Consider the following 22,385-nt stretch of genomic DNA (forward strand, 5'->3'; position numbering starts at 1 on the left):
ACCCAACCTCCAAATTGCTGATGATCTCCTACATCATAAATGTGTCTTGTTACTGTATCGCTTGTGCATTTTTTCTATGCTGTTTTTTCAATATTGAGAGCTCTCTCAAGGGCCTGACATTCCAGATGTAATTTATCACCTCATGTAACATTATTTGAAAGCACTTCCCCAATTTTTTTTGTGTGGGTATAAATTCACGATGATGTTCCTCTTCTCTGGTTAGGTAGTTAGAATTTGGAACCTGTAAAATCCTTATCCTAGTTAAAAAAAGCAAACAAGCATATGTTGGCAAAAATTCATTGTTCAATATTAAGATTAGACTCTGAAGCTTTATCTTAAAATAAGATTGAGGTACTGAATTTAAAGTGTCTAACAAAACATTAGGTTTGATACAGTTACAAGGCAAAATCGCTTCTCCAGATAGAGCTATACTGTTTTGCTGATTTGGGGCTGCTTAACGCCTTAATGTGAGAAGAGAAGTAGTAATCCAGAGAAGTGCTATTAGCAAATAATTGCATGTGCAATTGAAAAGGGTTGGGATATTTTACAGAAAAAATGCAATAAAAGCAATATGTGTATTATAGTGAACTTTTACTAAATATACTGTTGCGTGACTAAAGGGTGGCACATCTTAGTGGATGGCAGCAGTATGTTACTTCGTACAGTAACAGAGCTGCTGCCTGGGAATCAGCACTCTTCTGCTCTTTGGTGAAGCAGGCTCTTTGAGTATCCATTTTCAGGTGGATAATTAGTCCCCACTCTTCTATGGCATGTACATCTTATTACTGGATCTCTCTAAACCCAGTAATGGCTGGTACAGGGTTCATAGTCATACAGAGTTCTACTCCCGTGCTTTTAATCTAGTGTGCAACCCTTAGCTTGTACCTGGCATGATGGAATATGTAAGTTTATTTAAGAAAACTGGACAAAAATGCAGAGGCTGGCATATACCAATATCAAACAACCCTAGTAGTTACAACCAAAAATTGCTTTTTTTCCTGACATTAAAAAAAAAAAAGTATTTGTCAGTATTTGCAGACCCCTTTTCCAGAGATACTTGGTCCAGATATTTGCTCCAGTCTTTACTGTCTAGGTAAACCATGTTGACTGACTATTTTGAGGGAGTTGAGGGGTTACAAAACCCACCAGTGACTGTTGTAATTCAAGGCTGATGTGAGAATTTCTGAGAATGTTTTCATGACTGTCTCAATATCTCTTCTGCCTTTTGGCTTCTTTCTTTCTCAGGACAGGTGAATTTTTCCAGCTGTAATCTTGTAAAAATGTATATTGGGACTTAACTGTGTAATCATAGGCCTCTATGCTTCTATTAAGTATTATGCTCCTTTAAAATAGGCTGAAACTTCTGTCTGTCTAGGCTTGTAACTATCTTATTAGTACACCTAGAGATCCTTTCTTCACAGTTATTTTTATAGGTGCATGCTGAAGAATAAAGTAGCTCTATCAGTCATATGACAAGCTTGGACACCACAGGTGAAAGCTGGATTCACAAATAACACTTCAGTTTGTAGAACTAAACACGCTATGCGGTTTACATACATGAGAGCAGATTTACGGTGTTTCACTCTGGACTTTACCCTGCTCCTTGCCAGTTGTTTTTGCAAGTTTTCTTAGGTTATCAGTGAGCACAGCTGGAGCTGGCTAAGCCTTGCATATGCCTTGAAGGTGCAGTGGATAATTAGGCATCTCCTGTAGAGAGCAAGTGGCCTGTCCCACTGATGCAATTGCTCAGGCTTTGCAGAAAAGCTATGGTGTTATTGAAGGGCTCACTTACGTTGTAGTATCTAAGAACAGGACTGTTATTGTCTGCTAAAAACCAATGGCTTCCATTCTCTATCACGGAAAGATGGAGTTTATGAGCATGTTAATTGCAAAACAAAAAAAGAGTTCAATAGATTTTATTTTTAACTTTGTGTAGACAGTGGCAGTGCTGCTTCTGATGGAACGTAATAAATGGCAGTCATGGTAAGCTGTGCTAGTTTCTATAGCAGGATATAGCTACTGCTGCTAATAGAGATGTCCTAACGTATTATGATTGTAGTAGTCTCTTAGAAAATGTTTGCTTGGGAGTCGGGTGTCTTAGAACTGATGCAGGTGCTGCCAAAACCTGTGCGAAACCAGACAGCTGAAGATGGCCTTGGTTTGCGTGCACCGCAGTGTCTTACAGATCCAAGTTAGGTACCTCAGACATAGCCTTTATTTTGAGCCAAGGCCTTGTCCAGTTTGTTTAGGTTTCCCAGCAGCTTTTCAGTGTATCTGACCCAGAATGAATGCTGGCTGTCCAGGCCCTTCCTGTTGCGCATCATGCCTGTGTACCTAACGCAAGGGGATGTGGGCGGTGAAGAGAATTTGCAGGGAGTGTCTTGGAGCAGTCTGTCTAACATAGCCAGTGTCACAGCCACATTCTTGCCTTATGCTCTCTTGTAGAGGTTTACCTTTTCGTGTTCTGAATTTTGGAGAAATATATTATCTGGATTTATTTGTGTGTAACTGGCCAAGTCTGTGTGGGTAGTAATTGGTGGTGGTCTTAAAACAACAGACACTTCTTCCAAATGGTAAGTTAAGTACTATGGAAACTAAAAACTTAATTCTGTAGGTAAAAGTGAGTGTTTCATAGGCAGCTTTTCTTTTCAGATCTTTGATGGACTGGATTCAAGTTATTAAAGGAGATACTTGTTAGCACTTGTGATTTGAATTAGGTATGACTATGTACCCTGGGCTAGTTCTGCTTTCTTTGACCAGTTGAGTAATGTGTTTATTCCCTGAACTAAGCTTGTGGACTTCCTTTTATTTTCTTAAAAACTGAATACTACATCTTTTTACCTTTAAGATTTTGTGAGTTTTAAAATTTGAGAGATTGTGTGAAAGATTGCAAATGAATTGTGATGCAGCCTCAGGAAGTTGATTCCTTTTTTTAAATGTGCATCTTAATGTAGCTGAGAACATCGCTGTGGTGGGTTGACCCTGGCTGGAGGCCAGGTGCCCACCAGAGCCGCTCTCTCACTCCCCTCATTCACTAAACAGGGGAGAAAAGGCATAACGAAATGCTTGTAGGTCAAGATAAGGACAGGGAGAGATCACTCACTAATTGTTGTCACGAGCAAAACAGACCAAACTTAGAGAGGGAATTCATCTGATTTATTACTAGGCAAAACAGAGTAGAGGAATGAGAAAATAAAATCAACTCTTAAAACACTTCCCCCCACCCCTCCCATCTTCCCGGGCTCAACTTCACTCCCGGCTTCAACCTTCCCCCCCTCAGCGGCACAGGGGGACGGGGAATGGGGGTTACGGTCAGTTCATCTCACGATGTTTCTGCCGCTTCTTCATCCTCAGGGGGAGGACTCCTCTCATCGTTCCCCTGCTCCAGCATGGAGTCCCTCTCACGGGGTGCAGACCTTCAGGAGCAAACTGCTCCAGCGTGGGGTCCCCCACGGGGTCACAAATCCTGCCAGCAAACCTGCCCTGGTGTGGGCTCCTCTCTCCACAGGTCCACCGGTCCTGCCAGCAGCTTGCTCCAGCGTGGGCTTCCCACGGGCCGCAGCCTCCTTCAGGTGCCTCCACCTGCTCCGGCGTGGGGTCTTCCACGGGCTGCAGGTGGAATCTCTACACCCCCTCATCCTTCCTCCATGGGCTGCAGGGGGACAGCCTGCTTCACCATGGCCTTCACCACGGGCTGCAGGGGGATCTCTGCTCCGGCGCCTGGAGCACCTCCTCCCCCTCCTTCTGCACTGACCTTGGTGTCTGCAGAGTTTCTTACATCTTCTCACTCCTCTCTCCGGCTGCAAAAGCTCTCTCTCTAAGTGTTTTTCTTCTTCTTAAATATGTTATCACAGAGGCGCTGATTGGCTTGGCCTTGGCCAGCGGCGGGCCCGTCTTAGAGCCGGCTGGCATTGGCTCTGTCAGACACAGGGGGAGCTTCTAGCAGCTTCTCACAGAAGCCACCCCTGTAGCCCCCCCGCTACCAAAACCTTGCCACACAAACCCAACACAATCGCGTAGAAGTGCTTTTCAGGTTCTCTGAACTCATCTCTACCAAAAACTGAATTTAGTGAGATCTTTAAATCATATTTAAAATTGTACTCATAGTGGGAATCTTTAGCCACTTACAATAGATTCAGAAAACTTGTTCCTAGTTACTGATATGTTGAAACAGTTTCAAACTTTGAAACGTATTAAATAAACATTGGAGGTTTCTACATTGTATTTAGTAGATAAATTTGAAGCTTTCTCTAGTTTGAAGACTTGAGTCTTGCTTGGATTTACTTTTAAACATCATACTTAATAAGCTGCTCCATAATGCTATTAATATTCAGATTAATACTCAAAATCTATTTCTTCTGTGATGCCTGTCAATAATTAGTCACCTTAAAAGCTAGATAAGGTGCCACTTAGCAATAGCAGTGATAACGATTAAGTAATTTCTTTTTATTCATCTTTTAGTCCTTATTTCCTTAATTTTTTCCTCCTCAGACCTAGGACATAATACATAGTAATACTGACACAGGTTGCCTACTCTCATAACTTGTGGGTAACTATTTCTTCAAAAAGCCCATTGTCTCTTTTCTTCTTCATTCCCGAAATAAGTGTATGAAGGAGAATTAGAGCCAGAAGGCTTGGTTCTGATTTTGCACTGGGCTAAGAATGGCTTGACTTTATGTAATGTGCATCAACCTGAGATGCTTAGGTTTTGTAGAGGTGTTCAGTTATCTCTCTTGTTGGTGTACTGCAATTCCCTCGATCTCTTCCGGAATCTCCCTTCAGAGGGAAGGGGAGCTGAGAGCTTCACATGTTGTAGCTATTTTAATTTCACCAGCATAACTCTTTTTGGGTGTAATGTAATATTATTATCCAGCAGGAAAATATAGCCTCCTACTGTGAACCTCAAGACTATCCAATATTTCAGGAATTTCTAACCTTCTTTCCAGCATCAGGGAAATCAATATGTCAAATATCCCTGTCCTGCACAATCCACACCCCTCTAGCCCTTTACCAAAAAAAATTATAAGCTTGCTTTAGGTGTCCTGACTCCTGTGAAATGTAAGATTTATTTTTTTAAAAGATGGCCTTAACAGTAACAAAATTTACAAAAATCCTTCTAAGTCAAGTAATTTAACTACAGAGAATATTTTGCAAATAAAAATATTCTTAGTAGAATAGCATTCATCCCCAAAACAATTAAGCTAAAAAAAACCTGGAGCAAAACCAATTAAACCACAAAAACTGGAGCAGATCATGTGTGTGTTCATCTGTGAATATGATCTTAAGTATGGGCAGATTTTAAATACGTTCCGTGAAGTTAATTTACCTGAGTAATAAGATCACTCAAATATTTTTGGTTCTTTTGCCTTGTTAGATAATTGGGAAGGATGGAATCAGCTTATCTGCTTAGCATTGATGTCCAAGTTTTAACTTGTGCTGTTTGAAATACTGAAACTTTTTAAGATACATCTCAATTATTCTGGAAATTACCACTACATCAGGCATTATAAAAGCTCATTTTAATAAAATGTGTATTCAATCTGAGTGCATTGTCAAGTTAGTAACCTACATTGTGATTTTTTTTCACTACAGAAGCAGGGTACTAGGGGGGCGGAGCAACTGGAAGTCTTACAGCCCCTCTCTGAGACAGGAAACAGGGAATTGCCTCTTGCAGCAGAGTTGGGTTTGCAGTACAAAACCTGAACCTCCTTAACCCAGCTTGGCAGTACGTCAAACACACGTGCATTTTGTCTTCATCCCTATGCCTTGTGTTACAAGGCAGTCTGATACCAGTTAATGTATTTATTCATACAGGTTTTACTTGTTTTATCTAGAAAAGGTAAATTCAGTAACAGGATTGTGTGCATCAGTATGTAATACATAGGGGAATTTGTCTGTAGACCAAACCTGTGATTTCTTCCACAGCCTTATCTCTTGGTTGCTCTGTTTTCATGAGAGTTCAGAGTGCACAGGCTGTATGCCTCAAAGTAGGCCACTTCCTGAATCTCCTCTTCTTCCTTTAATTTTATATTGCTGAAAATTTACTTGGTGTGTAATTAGTAATTGGATCTCCTGCATGTGGCTCCAATCTCCTATATCTGCAGAACTAAATATTTATAGCAAACCTGCCTAAATGTATTTTTCCAGTGGTGAGAAACTGATTCAGTGCGCATTGTGATTCCTCCTGTGCCTACGTCAGTGACCAACTGTTGAGTTTTGGCATGTGTTGCATTCCAGGGTGTGGTTGTAGGACAATCCAAGATAGCCTCGGTTATCTTGGCTTTGTTACAGCAGCCTGTCACAGCTTAAAGGTTCATGTTAGAGGCTATGAAAAGCATTTCATTCCAGACTGTGAAGTTATTTTGTCACTGTCATGGTTTAACCTCATCTGGCAACTAAGCACCACCCAGCCACTTGCTCACTTCTCCTGGGGTGGGATGGGGGAGAGAATCAGAAGAGTAAAAGTGAGAAAGCTCGTGGGTTGAGATAGACAGTTTAATAGGTAAAGCAAAATGATGCATGCAAGCAAAGCAAAACAAGGAATTCATTCAGTACTTCCCATCGGCAGGCAGGTGTTCAGCCATCTCCAGGAAAGCAGGGCTCCATCGTGCGTAACAGTTACTTGGGAAGACAAACGCCATCGCTCCAAACGTGTGCCCCCCCTTCCTCTTTCTCCCAGCTTTATATGCTGAGCATGACATCATGTGGTACGGAATGTCCCTTTGGTCAGTTGGGGTCAGCTGTCCTGGCTGTGTCCCCTTCCAACTCATTGTGCACTCCCAGCATCCTTGCTGGTGGGGTGGTGTGAGGAGTAGAAAAGGCCTTGATGCTGTGTCAAGGCCTCAACAATAACAAAATAACAAAAACATCTCTATTATCAATACTATTGTCAGCACACATCCAAAACGTAGCCCCATACCAGCTACAATGAAGAAAACTAACTCTATCCCAGCCAAAACCAGCACAGTCACCTTTATCTTTAGTGGAGTTTTTTTTAAGATTTGAGGGCGAGAGAAGTTACATGAGCAATGAGAAAAACCTGGTGTAGTTCACAAACTCAATAAATTTTTAAAATTTTGTGAGTCTTGGGAATAAAAATTTCTGTAGTTGTGGTTGCTTTTTCAGCTTTGGGGTTTAGAATACTGGGTATGCTGAATTTCATCCTATTCTTTCTGCTATAGGTTCAGGGTTAAAGAGTCTTCATTCTGTAACACTAGTAAGTCTACTTCCAGTCAGCATGACTGTAATGCTTAATTTTGAGAAGCTTCTAAAATGCAAGTTGACTGACCAAGACAGGACTCAGCCATGAGTTAAGGTTGAACACAAAAAGACTAAGTACAGGAAGGAAAATGAGGACTGAGCATGGAAAAAGAAAACCCACAGTAGCTGTCAGACATGATGCATGAACTGCAGCCCCTTCTTGTGATGGGGAACACCCAACAGGCAATGTGAATATGAGTGTACTGGAAGCTGTTGTCACTTAATAGTGTGGGCATTGCTCAAACTCAAGACTTGGAAAGGCTAAGAAAGTTCTGTTGGTTTGTATAGTCAGACGCTGTGTAATTTATAGAAATGTTTCTCTATAATCCCTGGATAAACAATGCTGGAGGCTAACTTCCAGTGGTTGTATTGCACAATAGAGAGAGGTGGAAAAGTTTTGCAAATGCGGCCTCTTTCTTTATATTTTCTCATAGATAGTGAGGGAAGGATAAGAATGTAAAACTCATTAAGAGCTCTGAACTTGTTCAAATACTTCAGCTCTCCTTAACAGGAAAGATTGAGTGACTGAACTAGGCTGCCTTTGCAAATTCTTACGTTACTGCTTTTGCAGCTTGATAAATTTCATTGAAGAAACCTTATTTATGTAAAATATTGAGTGTAAATAACTGAAGAACATGTTATTGCATAGATGATTGATCTTTTGGGGTAATATTTCTGAGTTTATCAACTTTGCCTAACCACTGGAAAAAATCAATTTGGCATAACTCTTAAATATGCTTGGTGTGAAATTTGAGGAAAGGCGGTTTGTGGCTTCCAGCAGTACTTTTTGAGGCATGTAATTCAAATGCCTGTAGACACTTGCATTATTTTATTGTCATGAGGCTAAACTGGCCAGAGAAACATATGTAAAAGCTACTTGGCTTTTTCTCTTCCTAATTTAGACAAGTTCTGTGATGCTGCTCTTTCTGAGTAGGAATCCAACTTCTCAAATATTGATGCTGGGAAAATTGTATAATATGCTTGTATTTAGAAGGGAAAGCTTTATATAAATGCTTTGAGCTTCTCTATCTACAGTGGTAAGCTAGGCTGCTACAAATGTCAAAAGAAACCTCTTAGAGATGAGGAGCTCTGTAGTTCTTGTCTAAGAACCCTTTCCTTTTCCAGAAAATAATACCAATGGAGGAGACCACTGCCTTTAATAGTGGTAGCTGTCTGTTTGGTGCGATGTGTGCAGCTCCAGAAAGCTGCAGGTAAGATGTTGCAGTGCAGATGATCTCAGGAGGTGAAGTTTGAGCTGGTAAGATACAAAACAAACCATAAGCAGAGTAGAAGGATGGCACTGTAATATAGGTAAGTGGCACCTGATGGACAGGTGAAATGAAATCTGTCCTTTAAGAAGTAATATGAGGTATTTGCACCCAGCAAGTACTAGAAATTGCATGTAGGGAGACCCTACCCATTCTGATGTAGGCAATGTTTGGTTCGTTAGTGCTTTGCTGATGTATGTTTGCAAGACACTAGTTGCCTTCAGTTAACCAGAGGTGAAGATTGCTAAAGCTGCTGGAACAACGGTGTAGTTTGAGTGGATTTTCTAAGTTGTACCACGTGTGCTACTGTTTTCTGGCCAAGTGATGTATGTGGCTTCGGTAATCTGAAAGGGACATAAGATGATGCTTGGTCCCCCAGGGGTTGTGGTCAAGATCCACTCTTGTGGAACTTGCCGGCAAGAAGGGTTTATGCCAGCTTCTTAGGGGATTTGATTTTCCTAGAGTGCAGTAAGCTGACTTTCTATCTCAGTTCAGTACCTATGACACTGACTTGCTGTTTGCACCCCCTGCTCCTAAGTTCCATTCCTGTGTATGTATTAAATAAGGTGACGTTTAATGTACATAGAGGAATTGTTGGATAACTGAGGAATGTATAACTGATTCCCTGTGAAGGAAGGTGGTTTTGTCTCCCACATAATTTTAATGACTTTCTAAATGGTGGTATCCATATTATCAATGTGCCATATGCTTCCTATTGGCAGGGACAACTCCACATTCTGTAAGGAATAGACTTATTTTTTTTCTGAATGGTTTCTGGACTTAGAAAAGGAAGGCAGAGGGTACTGTTAAGAATGGTGATCTATGAATGGAGTAGTTACGATACAGTGACCTGCCAGAATAATTAAGTTTAAGGTGCTGCTCAAATAAGTGAACCCTGTGATTAATCACTGGTGAAGATAACAGTTGTGACTTTTATGACTGTGTGAATCTGGCAGCATAATATCTAGTATCCTTTGCACTGAGTCCATAGCACGCCTGCCCTGCTGCTGGCTGCCAGCTGTTACATTGCAGGCATATTGAGACTGCTTTCCTCTTCATCCTGTCTTCTGCTTCCAAGGTCAGTTGCCACCCCAGGAAGCAGCTGTCTTTTGTGGAAGTAGGGTGATGTGTTGCCGTCTTGGTACGGAGAACAAGGCACATCATTTAATTTACCACCCTGGGCAGCAGCAGCACGATTTCCTACTTGTCCAGGCCATAGAGCTCATACTGCTTCTATGTCAAACTCATTCGTACTAGGAGTGAAATTTGTTGCTTGCTACTGCGGTCATCCATCAGCAGGCAGTGCACAAATGGCAGTGGTAGAATCTGAGTGTGTTACTGAGAGGAAATTCCTGCGAGTGATGACTTGGTTACTTTGATCTGCCACTTTTGTCTGGTTTTGAGGAGTGACTGGTAGCAGTGTGCTGTGCTGTGCTGCAGATGTGGAAAGGCTGCCTATGGGTACAGGATTTCAGGGTCGTCGGGTGATATTTCTGTCTGTGCTGGGCTTGAAGCTTCATGTATTGCTCTGATGAACATGAGGCCCAGTGAGAATGAAGACAATTTTCCTAGTTGTTTCCTGTTTGACTTTTCTTGTTCCTTTGCCAAGCAGTGTAAAGTTGGGAATATGACAACTAGTGTATTATTCAAGAGGCTACTGCAGCCGCGTGGTTTTCCAACATGTGTTACTTCTGAGCAATGCACTTTTTGGCACTCTCTGCCACCAAATTCTGTGTTGCAGTAGATCGCTCTAGCTGCTGTACTGTAATGAACAACAGTTGATTGAGAAAGGTAAGAGACATCTGTGGATTTCACAGTTCCAGCCTGACCGAGGTCATTCAGTCACTAGTGTGCTCATGAGGACTGCTGGCACCCGTGGAGCTGCTGAATTGCCACTGTTCTTGGCAGCCCTGCCTGTACTCTGGTACTGACTCATGGGCAGCCTGATCTCCCTCTGAGAGAACATGACCTACCACATAGCTGTGGGATATGTTTAACCATCTGAAAGTGATGGAAATGTGATCCCATGTATGATAAAAGGGATCCTATTTTGCTTAAGATTGTGGCAGGAGTGAGGGAGGTAATGTTTCTACCAGTAACTTAACTAACATGAGGACAGCTTTAGGGATCTGTATTCTCTCTGTACTTACCTCTGTAGTTCAGTGTGATATTAATATTGGACTTCCTGGATTTGAACAACAGTAACAAGAAAGTCAAGAGCCCAATTTGTTCAAATAATGAACATCTTTGTCTTTTTGTCCATGTCTCAGCTGGCAGCTTATTTTAAATAAAGTTAATAGGTGCTCAGTTGCAGTACAATATGCAGTATTTCTATAGCTCTTACCTGGCCCTAGCTGACAAAATCTGCTTTACTGATGGTTTGAGGTATTTCTGACTTAATTCAGCAGATATTGCTTGTAATTATCCTTTCATTTGAAGCTTTTGCTGAAATAAAAGGCACTTTTTCATGCTCTTTTGCTGTTTTTCTTTAATTGACCATTTATTTGCAGATGAGGACTAAAATAAACACAGTAGTTTGGAATCTCTTACGTGGGAGAACCATTCATGAGTAATGGCAAACCAGGACTTTTGTGAATGTGAGTATTTATGGGATTTCCGTATTCATGGAAGAAGGTGATAGTCTTAGCTCCTTGTATAGATAAACTGGGACCTTGAAAGGCAGCACTAGCATTTTGAGATGCCTATCTTAACTTTGTCTTTTGAATGTATGATTGATCATGTGTTGGAAGTGCTGTTGGTTAAACTTGTCTCGCTGTTAAGTGTTCTGTGTCTTGCTGCACTAAGAGCATGGGAGCACTTTTGATCTTAATTTCTAGATTCTACAGACAATTTCAGTGCAGGTTGGTTGTTATTACATGAAGGTTATTTTGAATTGTTGGTATTAGGATGCACATTGTGGCCTTTTCTTAAAATCCGTTTTGAGATGCAAGTACAGCTTGTAAGGAAAACATGCATGCAAAGGCTTGTTCTGGCTATTACTGGATGTTTGTTTGTAATACTTGTCTGTATTGTAGCAGAAAGTCTATGCTGATCTTGAAAGAGATAATTAAACCTGTATGCTAACAATTGGAATTAGATGGGGAAGAGAAAGCTAACAGAAAACAGTTAAATTAAGATCCCAATATTTTATGACCAGGGAGGTGGTACAGTAACGCTGAATCCATTATGTTCTAAGCCAAAGACTCGGCTTGTGTGCTAAATTACCATAGATTTAATTTTGACTAGAAGCTGAAATGCTGATGTGAGTGCTTGCAGTGCAGTTAGTAGGTAAAGCAGTTTTACTGGTTTGGAACAGTGTCTCAGGTAATAAAATGAGATTTTTTTTATTTTTTCCCCCTTGTACTAGAGGATGTTATATTGGACTAACTGGCTTAAATGTCTACAGGATGGAATTAAGATCTCATTGTGGTGCTGGAAAGACCAAGTATTTTGACCAGATTGTTAGAGAATTGAACATATTGCTTCCATTTCTTGATTAATGTTTTAATTAAAAATCTTCATTATCATAGAGGAATTCTGTAATTAATTTGATATTAGGTGAGAAGAGTGGAAAACACCTGTTTGGATGTGTGAGTTATTTAAAGAAATATCCTTTCATTTAAAGTATACTTAAAAGTAGGTTTGTATAACTGAACTGGTTTTTTTCTCTCCACTGAGTTTAATGGGAGTATAAATAACCAGTTTGGATGTGGACCCCTGGATTTATAGACATCTCAAGCTGTATGTGATAATTCTCACTGAGCATGTAATTGTAAATTCATAATATATTGCTGATCAGCAATAATGTGTTACTTATTTAGTGATCATAATGAAACCTGGTAACTTCTGTGAAAGGAAATGTCTGCGAGATTACTATCAGTATTTAAAAAAAATAAAAATAGTGCACGTGAGATTTCATAGCAGTCGCAGTTAAATTCCTGTCTACTGCCTCCATAGAGACAAACATTACTATCCTATTAGCCAAGCAATAGGAAGAGGGCAGTAGGCAGGGAAATATGCATCTGTTTATAAGAGCTGATCTGAAAAACTTGACTTGGAGTTCTTCCAAAAAAACCCCAAACGTTAAATGCAGTCTGACTGATTTGTCTTTTTATCCCTTAATTTTTTTGGATCAGAAAAATCCGCACCCAAAATCCAAAGCTTGGTGGTTTTTATGTATTCATGGAGTCAAGGTTATAGTTTCAAGAGAGGGATTTTTAAGAAAAGTACTACAGTAGAACCTGAGGAAAAACCGTAAGTCAGTCACCAAGTCGTCATATTCTTGCTACTGTCATATGAACACTATGTTCTGGTAACTGATTCTATGATGCTTGGGGTTGGGGAGTTTTTTGTCACAAATTACCTAGATCAGAATTTTATGAAGTTAAGTGCTTTTAAAAATTATCTCTTTAGTTACGTAGCTACATATAATTTTCAAAATTACTGAGTAAGTGTGCCACTGAAGGGTGTGCTTGGATCTTCTTAAGGCTTTGCAATAAGCAGGCACGGGAAACATTAGACATGAATTGAGGTTTTACGTGCTGTGTAATCATAAGGAATACTAGTTGTGTTTATATACAACATTGTACCAGAAAGCTGGAATTGTTAGTCCCCTGTTTAGAGACACCTCTCGTAGGGACTATGGTGACAGATTCCTTAAACATCTTGTGATTTCTTCTGTAGATGATGAAACATGTGGCTTGTATTAGACTCTAGAGAGGATGCAGAAGACTTTTAAAGGTATTTATCTGATGGGGGAATTCAGAAAACATTGCATCCTGTGTGCTCAAAAGAATTTATAGCTTGTATCTCTGACTTTGTTAAGCTAGCTTCTGATTTGATTATATTTGTGTAAAGCAAACAGATTTGGGAAGTAATCGTGTTCCTGGTAATGTTTTGCAAGGAGCTATTATGAGAAGAGGGTTATGGAACAAGTCAAAACTGGTACTGGACAGGTGTACAAATGTTAACATTAATTCCTAATATAATAAGAATATGTCTGTGGAGAAAAATTTATGTTCTTAAAGTCAACCACAGTTGCTATGCTGGACAATCGAGTGAGTTCTCTAAGAAGATTCTGCCCATATTTTATATGAAAGTCAACTTTTTTGTGTTGCTAGGCTTATTGAGGGATGATCAAATGATTTTCTGACAGCCAGAAAAAGTTACTATATCTTTTTCTCAAGGCTCATTTTTATTATCAAAACCTGCCATTTTCACAAAAGCTTGATGCAAAGCCTTCACAATTCCACTTTGAATTATTATAATATTTAAAATGCCTTTTGTGACACCCTTCTCTGCGTTGGCTGCAGTCAAAAGTGACTTAGTGTGAACAAGCTAAAGAAAATGCACAGATAAAAGGACCTTAATTATATTTAACTCTTGGAGGATGGGAGAGACTGAAGTGTCTTGAACTGCTACGTAACAGCTGCGAAGCAGTGACTGACAGAAATGCTTGGGCCCACTACAGTAATGGTGTAGCAAGGAGTCATCTGTCATCCTGTGAATGAATATATGAGCTAATTTTTCCTCACACATACTTCATGGCAGTTCAACTTTCATTTTCTAATTGAGATTGACTAGTGCACACATGGCTTGTTGCCATAGTAATTCAAATTTTGTAAGCTATCTGGTATACACAAATTCATGTGCTGGTTTTCATTTAAATGTCTTGAGCTATAGAAACTTCTGCCTCAGCAGATTTGGGAAAGGGAGGGGAGATCCTTACCACGTGTGGCGAGCCAGCTCTTGCTGGTCCTGGTGTAGCTGGGTGCTAACAACTCTGCCGTGATGCTGTGACAGCTCTAACGCAGGGGTTTGGCCAGTTGAATTGGTGGTGAAGGGAAACCAGCTTGTGGGTTGTGCTGGTTCGCAACAACGGCTCTGGAGCACAGTAATTCTGATACTGTCAGCGTTGGATCCCTAGGAAGATTAGAAGGCTACAGCAGACATTAAATAAGCCTTCCCAGCTGGTCAGATTGGACTGGGTGACTTTCTGAATGGGAAGCTGCACCTCCACTATAGTTTCTAATAGCTTTTGGAAGTTTTGAACAAATATTTAAACTCTTTGGGTTTTTTAATCCTTTTCTGGTTTTAGTTTGTAAAACACCCCAGGGCAAGGAATTGTGCAAGTTAATTCTGTATCATGAGAGAAATACTCTTTTATTTTGAAACCTGGGCTGCTAGAGAATTCCATTGTTTGCCTGCGATTTCTACAACGTAAGAATTGGAGAATCATCATTCTCTGTTCATTTTCTAACTCTTGTGATACTATAATTTTTGTAACTCTCCTCACCAGTAAATTTTGTTTCTGAGGTGAAGACAAAGGTAACAAAGGCTGAAAGCAGAGAGATCTGTTGGAGAGAAGAGGAAACAGAGCCACTTTGAGTTCTGTTACATTTCAAGGTTATCTCTACCAGCAAGCTAACTGCAGACAGCTCAACATCAGAATGGCCATGCCTGTTGGGGGGCGGGGGGTGCGAAAAAACAAACAAGAAAACCTCCACCACTTTTGCAATCCAAGAGGTTACAACATTAGACTAAACATTAGACCAATTCCCAAACCACAAAATGGGCATCTACAAAAGACATGAAAAAGACAAAATTTGTTCACATAGTGGGTTTATAAGGTAATGTTGCCATTTATTTTTATGCGAATTGATATGTTTTGGATATTTTGAAAGCACAGCTCCAAAGCCAATTTAAGGACAGCTTTGGCACCATTATTCTTCTGACCACCTGAAAAGGTATCATTTTAACCTGTATCAGTTCAGTGACAACTCAGGGGCAGCAGAGACAGAAACAACGTTGTCACAGAGGGAAGTGCATGTTGAAGCACTCTTGGCTTCTTTGCTTTATGCATCATCAGGTTATGGCTGCAGAACAAATTACTGCAAGATAAACTAGCATGTTAATTCATGTCTTGTTAGCTGCTCCGCTGTAAGAATTTGTTCACTTTTACCCTTCAGTGAGCACAAGCCAGCAATTTATCCTTCAGTGGGAGATGGGTAAGCTTTCACATTAACTGAAGTTAGATCAGGTGGGAGCTACTGGTGATGCAAATTTGGATCTTAGCTTGCCTTGCAGGAGTTTACACATGTACCCATACCTTCAGATAAGCAGTTGATTTACATTTTGCATAAATGTTTCTTGCATAGCAGTTGCTGCTATGAGGTGATCCAAATTATAGAATCTGCATCAGTATTGGTACCTGAACTGTGTTCACAAATTTAAGTGGTTAGATTTTAGGCTAGGGGTACTACATGTTTCATACTTCTAAGCAACCACTTACAGTTTCAACACTGAAGACAAAAAACCAGCACAAGCCTGTTTTTATCTTTCTTCTGAACTCTAGCCTTCACAAGGGTTATTTAATCTGCATTCAATTATGTGCTATCTTTTTTGTTTGCAATGAAAAAGGATAAAAACTGATTTTAAGTCTTCAGCCAGTTTTTTAAAACCAGAGGGTTTGGGATTACTTTCTGTCTTCTCTCAGAATTGAATACTGTTTCCTATTTACTTTACCAGTTTAGAAAAAACAAAGTCATGGGTCATATAAGGGCAAAGTACTCTCTGCAGCCTGCAACAAATACAGAGTAGCTAGGGCGTGGGAAGGAACACCCCCCAGTGCCCATCCTCCTGCTTCGTAGCACAAGAACTGCAAGTGTGAACCATCAGGAGTAGACCAAATTGACACATCAATAAAATTCCTAAAGTACGCATTTCAAACAGCAGAGTAATCTAGGTTTAAGAACAATGTGTTATAGGGATCATGCTAAAATTTATAAGCATCCACGTACAACTAATTCAATTAAAATTTACAATCAGACTAAGTAATTTAATTTTAAAAAAGGTCTAATTCGTACATCTATTGCCTGCTGGCCAGACACAGGTGAAGTAGGAGCAGCTGCACAACTATCAGCTCCTATGTGCTCCTAATACTGCTAATAAAAAAAGGACCAAGCCAGATAGAACCCCAAACCCAGTGCAGCAGGTTCATCCATCTCAAATATGTTGTTTTGCTTAAGAAATACCAGGCATTTCTTGACATCAAAACTTTCTGAATAAAGGTGCATTTTTCTGCCAAAGTTACCTGATACTTCAGACCTAAGAGGATATGCAAATTATCTTAATCTCATTGAAAAAAAGAACCAGTCCAGAAACATTCCTTGACACTGCTGTGAAGATCTGTATCCTCAGAAAACTCTGTGGCTTTGAGTTCTTGTGCAAGTACAACCTGGTCATACCTTTCCAAAGACTCATGTCTAACAGCTGTCTTTTTAGCATTATCAAAACTTGAATTTTATTATGAAATCCACAAAGACCCATACCAGGAAATGCTAACAGCCCACGCTTCCATATTTCAGAAGAGTATTCCACGTTGCTTTTTCCTATAAAACTCAGTTCACTGCTGACACTCCAATCTTATTGTAAATCTTGGCTATAACTGGGACATTAGGACATCAGCGAGGAAATATGCTTGTTCCAAGCCATTTTCTTGGGATGAGTTTTAGTTTTGGCAGGCTTAGCTGCAGTACAAGCACAAATATAAAGAAGTGGTTCAAAACATTTAGATCTGTTTTGCTTTCTAATGCACAGTTTGAATCTCTAAATTTAAGATGGCAAGGTAAGAAGGTTTCATTTAGAAGAAAGAGGCAAGCTAGGAAAGCAAGTGGATTGCTGCCAAAGTAAATAGTCTGTCCCTGTCTGTTATGAACCTGCCAGAATGTTTTACTTCTCTGAAAAATCCTTATTAAGCATTGCTGCTAAACAAATGGTCTCCTCTCCCACTTACACAGTACAAAAGCATGCAATGCCCTAGCTCTCCAAGCCTACTGTAAAGGTTAGCCAAAACTTGCAATTGCCCTGCAACAGCTTCTCTGCAATTATTCACCAGCACAAGAACACAGAGTACCCTTATCTTCTAAGGAAGGAAAGGTCACCCCACGTGTCAGATTTTGAATACAGAACTTTGAGCCTTTTTGTAAGTTTAGATCCCATAAAATCTAATTAAATCCAGCACTGTCACACTGAAGCAAATGAAGGCATGTAACCATATGAGCATTCTCACTAAAACCTTAACAGTCCTGCTTACGCAATACGGTATGACTAACCACATTATTCACCACATGGCTTCCAACCCATTTACCCTTTCGTTACCCAATTAAGATCTAATAATACAATACTACAAGTAAGCATTCTAAGATATTAAAATACACATAAAGGTGAAGCATGTGTTCATTTGTTGAGTCAGTAAGTACATTTTTTTGTTATTATTAGTTAGAGTTCAAATTAAGGGGATTTTCCTCGTTGCAGAAAAATACAGTGTTGGATACGTAATAAAAAGACGACAGAAACAAGCATATTGGCTCTAGACATCTCGCCTTCCAGCAGTGAAAGTAATATTTAGCTCTTACTTTGAAAATACCTCAGAAATGGCAACCTTAAACTCTTTGTATAAGACCAAAGAGGTCAGAGCTGTAACAATAATATAAGTTTCTCTGACGGTGTTCTTAGAAGTTGTGATGCACTGTCATCATAAGATGTGAGGTACTAACTGTTCTCTCAAATCCATATTTTTTGCTGTCTCATACCTGAGCTAAGGCAGCTGATCATGTGAGCACTCCACAGCTGTTTCCAGAGCACTTGACAATTCTATTTGCACCGTAGATGAGGGTGGAAAAAGGGGAATAAATGTTGACAGCAACATCTTACTGGCAAAACCCAGAGTTAAACAAAAATTGCGGATAGCTTATGAAATATCAGGAAATGAAATCGTGAGCTGTACCTCCAATATACAGTAAACAACTGTGTGGCTAAAACATTCAGCTACCAGAAGGCCTATCCTAAAGCTTAGAATTTCATAAACCACACCAGTTTCTTCTAACATAAATATCCCTAGGCTGCAGCAATTAAATACAGTATTCCACAACAGTATGTAACAGAATTACTGGCACAGCAACCACACTCAGACTCTTAAACTGTCAGAAAAATACAATTTTGTTCATTGCAAGGCAGAAGTTATTCTTTAAAGATAGGCTATGCTCTTTCTAGCAGTCGTAAGAGAAATCACTTGCCTTTCCCAAGACTGTGAAATTCAGCAAATAAAAGGTATAGGTTTTCTCTATCAATAACTATTCTAAAGCAAATGTCTCAATTCATCAGGCTCCGCAGTGACTGCAAACTCTGACTAGGGTCCTATACAATATGCTAAAAGGTTTAAGTGCAGAGATATAAAGCAGTAATTCCCTTGTGTTATAGCCTCGCTCTAAAAATACTCTGCAATGACTGTTAGCCACTAGTGAAAAGCAGGTCTCCTAAACGCTCTATGTGATGCAAAAGCAAGTTGAATTATACTACCTATAATAACTGAAAATAAACAAAGGTTTTCTAAAGAAACACTAGCTGTGCCTTGTGGAAAGCAGTTGAAGCAGTCCTGCTTTGCAGCTCATCTGCACGCATGTGGAGAATTTTAACTAACCAAGCCACGCCATTTCCAAGTGAATCATTTACATTTAGGGCAGCTAAATCTCAGACAACTAAATAGTTTTCAAACATGAACATCTCATGTTTAAAAGGTATTTTTAAAAATACATGTCGAATTTTGAAAATAAATTAGATACTAAAGAAAATATGAAAAGGGCTGAAACAGTGGAAAAATATTTTTTTTAATCACCCAAATCCAAGAACCAAAGCTTGAATTCAAATATGTCAGATCTCACAAAAATAAATGCATTTTCAAAATTAAAAGAAAATAACTTTTATAAGTAAAATAAGCATATTTTATTGATAAATCAATCACAGATCAAAGGTTTTCACACTGGAGTTACTTCAGTAGAACCTATTGAATAGACAAGGAATTGTATCCAGTACAGCAAACACCTGCTGCTTAGGTGTAGAAAAGGTCAAATATAAATTAATCAATCATACCTTTGTGCTATTGACCTGATCATTACCTACTTACTGTGAGTTCAGAAACATATGAACACACACTGTATTTTTGGTTCTAGATCTTAAGTTAGAGCAGAAATGGCAGATAAACAAGGTATGGGTCCAGAGCACGTGTTTCAGGAACCATCATGCATTCTAAACCAGATTACTTGAAGGATCCATTTCAGCAAGATTAAAAAAATGTATTCATACTGAAGCTTTACACAGTGTTTCATATATGATGGCCATGCTCAACAGGGGCTTGGTTTTCAGTGAAAAGGAAATACTTTTGGGTAAAATGCCACTTCAGCTTCTCGTAGAAGTGTAGTTGAGGAACTCTTGTTCTCATCCTCCCCTGTGGATTGAGATTCCTGGTTGGAATAAATCTCTGGTAAGGTACCAGTCTTATGGGCAAAAGCAAAGCTTCCTGGGAGAAGTCCAGGGAAATGCTCACATAAGCAAGTGTTATGATAGGGCAATGCAGTTTTCACAAGTACAGTACAGTGGCCGTGTGCTGTTCTCAGTTCTTGTTTTGATATTTACTGAAGCTTTTGAGATTCAGAGTTACCTTGAAAAGTTTTCCACATGTTGTTTTTACATGTTTATAGGTTTGAAATTTCTACAGAGTGTTTTTTAATTGGTCGTACTCAGAATACTGGCAGGTGAGCCTTACTGCATCTATTTGTATCAGTTTAAGTGTCTCTTGCCCTTTTTGGCAGAACGGAGTATCTATGCTTGTTTCTCAGTCACCCGAGCATAGGATTGGGCACCTGGGCTTTAAGCTACGTACTGACCAGACTCCTGAGCTTTACACCAAAGCAGCTGGAGCAGCAGTTTTACTCATGCTGTGGCACTGCCAGTCTTCAGCTGGGACAAGAGTGGGTGTCTGTATTCGTGAGCTGAGGTGCCAGTTTGCTGCAGTATATGTCACCTGCCCAAGGTGCTTAAATGGTCCCCCTTGACATTCTGGTTCCTTTAGAATCAGTGATGCATAGACTCCTCTGTCTGCAGTTTGTAAAGCAAAATACGTAACTAATACTGCTCTAATGCATCTCTAAGCCTTAATGGAGAAGAGAAGCATTGCACCTCCTCTTAAAACTTCCAGAATTGCCTTTGCGTATTCAAAATTTTTTAAATGGCTTTTAGCTTTTAAATAAAGAAACTCTTTGTAAGGAGCTGCTAAGCTTTTTAGTGGTAAGAAATGTGCATGTTTTTTATTTTGCACACGTGTTCTAATCTCTAAATCCTACCACACAAATTCAAGAAAATATTTTATGTTACTAGTTATGTCAGGCATTTTGCAGCTATGAAGGAATGAAGCTAACACTGCTTTATAACTAGATAATTGCAGTTCAGAATCCCTGAGCAACTTCCTATCCCTGCTCATACACTGTTTGTTAGAGCTCGTGGCTATTCTAGCCTTTGCCATACATCTCAACCCTTCACTTAATTTGCAAGAGAGATTTGGATTGCTTCGAGTGCCACACCTTCCTGCTTTCTAATGCTCATCAAGCAGCTTGGAGCACAAGTGTTTGCTGCAAACGTGGAGTTTGATCTGGTTGTTTGCTAATCTAGAAATACTTCAGGAATTATCCCTAAAAGGGCTAAAAGAGTGCCCCCCAATGCTACACGGCCAGGTGGTATTGCATTCATTTGTCACTGAACTTGTGCACCTGAGTAGCATGCTGCTTTGCACTTCAGTATTAACATCACCACACTTAAATTTCCTAGCTCTAGTGATAGAGTGGTGTTTTCTCTATCCATGAGTATATCTTTAAATCAGGACTTATTTTACAATATTGCTTTTAATAGATTATGGAAAGTTGGAGGATTCTAAAGAAATGAGCCAATGCCATGCCTGTAAGATACAGTGGGAACTGACTTGGCTAATGACTTACAGCTTGAGGAGGAAAGTAACAGTTGCTGAAGGAAGGTTTGGGACAAAACTCACCTTTTTGTTACTTGGAAAGGCTAAATTCTGTCATGAGATATTAAAAAACCTAATATTTTTAATTTGACTGATGAGACTTGCTAGTGGTGGGCAGTGATTTTCTGTAATGCTTTTAATTGCTGACTTCTGTTCAGCTTTGAAATTGTTGCATTTTGAATTTAAGCTTCTTAAATGTCAGATACCACAAACATGAATGTGTTGATTTTCCTCACCTGTGTCAGTTTTAACTGGAAAATACTACTTCTTTTCAGGATTTGAAATTGTGTTCAAACTGCTTTTAAAGCTGCTTTCAGAGGCCACCTATTGACACCCATAAACATCTATATTTTGTAGCTTAGTTAATCTAAGGGGAAATAAGCATATATAATGCAGATAATTTTTGTCGCCTTCTGCAGCATCTTTTTTTTCTGTCAAAATGAGATGTCGTGGTTGTAAGAAGGCGCTTTTTTTTTTCCCCAGGAAAGAAGAGCAATATCTCTAGAAGCCTTTCAACATGTTTTCTATATTCCCCACATTGTATCCTATATGATTTTATTTCTGTAGCTGAATATCGAGTCTTTTTAGTAGTAGTGCTTTCTCTGACAGCTTCTTGGCTAACTGTACTTTGCATCTAGTAAAGGTGAGCATGTCTAAAGTATAGATTGGCTTGTATATAGAAACTGATACATGAGAGAACAGTGTATAGAAAGCATCTAATTCTGGGCTTTGGAAATGTAATTACAGAACTATCTTCCCCCTTTGAAGAGATAAGACTATGTAATTGTTTTGAGATTTACCCACGATATGGAAGTCAATTCAGTGCGTTTCTCATTTAAACATAAGAACTTTTACCAGTAGACTAAGCAAGGGCTGGGCTGTGCCCCTCAGTAAAAGCATGAACCTATCACTTGTACTTAAACAGCACAAGCACCTAATTTTAGGAGCAGTCTTAGAGCTATGAATCCTTGCCTTGCACAGGTGCCTTGGAAGCTTGTGCT

At 39.5% G+C, this 22,385-nt stretch overlaps 1 protein-coding gene across 16 annotated transcripts in view; it reads left to right on the forward strand.

Annotated features, from left to right (window-relative positions):
- The window catches only part of NUMB (NUMB endocytic adaptor protein), a 97,455-nt gene that overhangs the window by 37,807 nt on the left and 37,263 nt on the right, over positions 1–22,385 (forward strand). For 8 of the 16 annotated variants that reach the window (XM_054825896.1, XM_054825904.1, XM_054825905.1 and 5 more), the window contains exon 2: positions 11,039–11,125. The exons of 5 other annotated variants lie outside the window; for them this stretch is intronic. The gene's annotated coding sequence lies outside the window, so the exon portion shown is untranslated. Of the gene's footprint in view, positions 1–2,428; positions 2,574–11,038; positions 11,126–11,895; positions 11,974–13,211; positions 13,269–22,385 lie in introns of those variants that run through there. 3 more of the 16 variants (XM_054825902.1, XM_054825899.1, XM_054825900.1) reach the window with 3 other exon arrangements.

Source organism: Grus americana, chromosome 5, assembly GCF_028858705.1.
Source record: "Grus americana isolate bGruAme1 chromosome 5, bGruAme1.mat, whole genome shotgun sequence".
NCBI lineage: Eukaryota > Metazoa > Chordata > Aves > Gruiformes > Gruidae > Grus > Grus americana.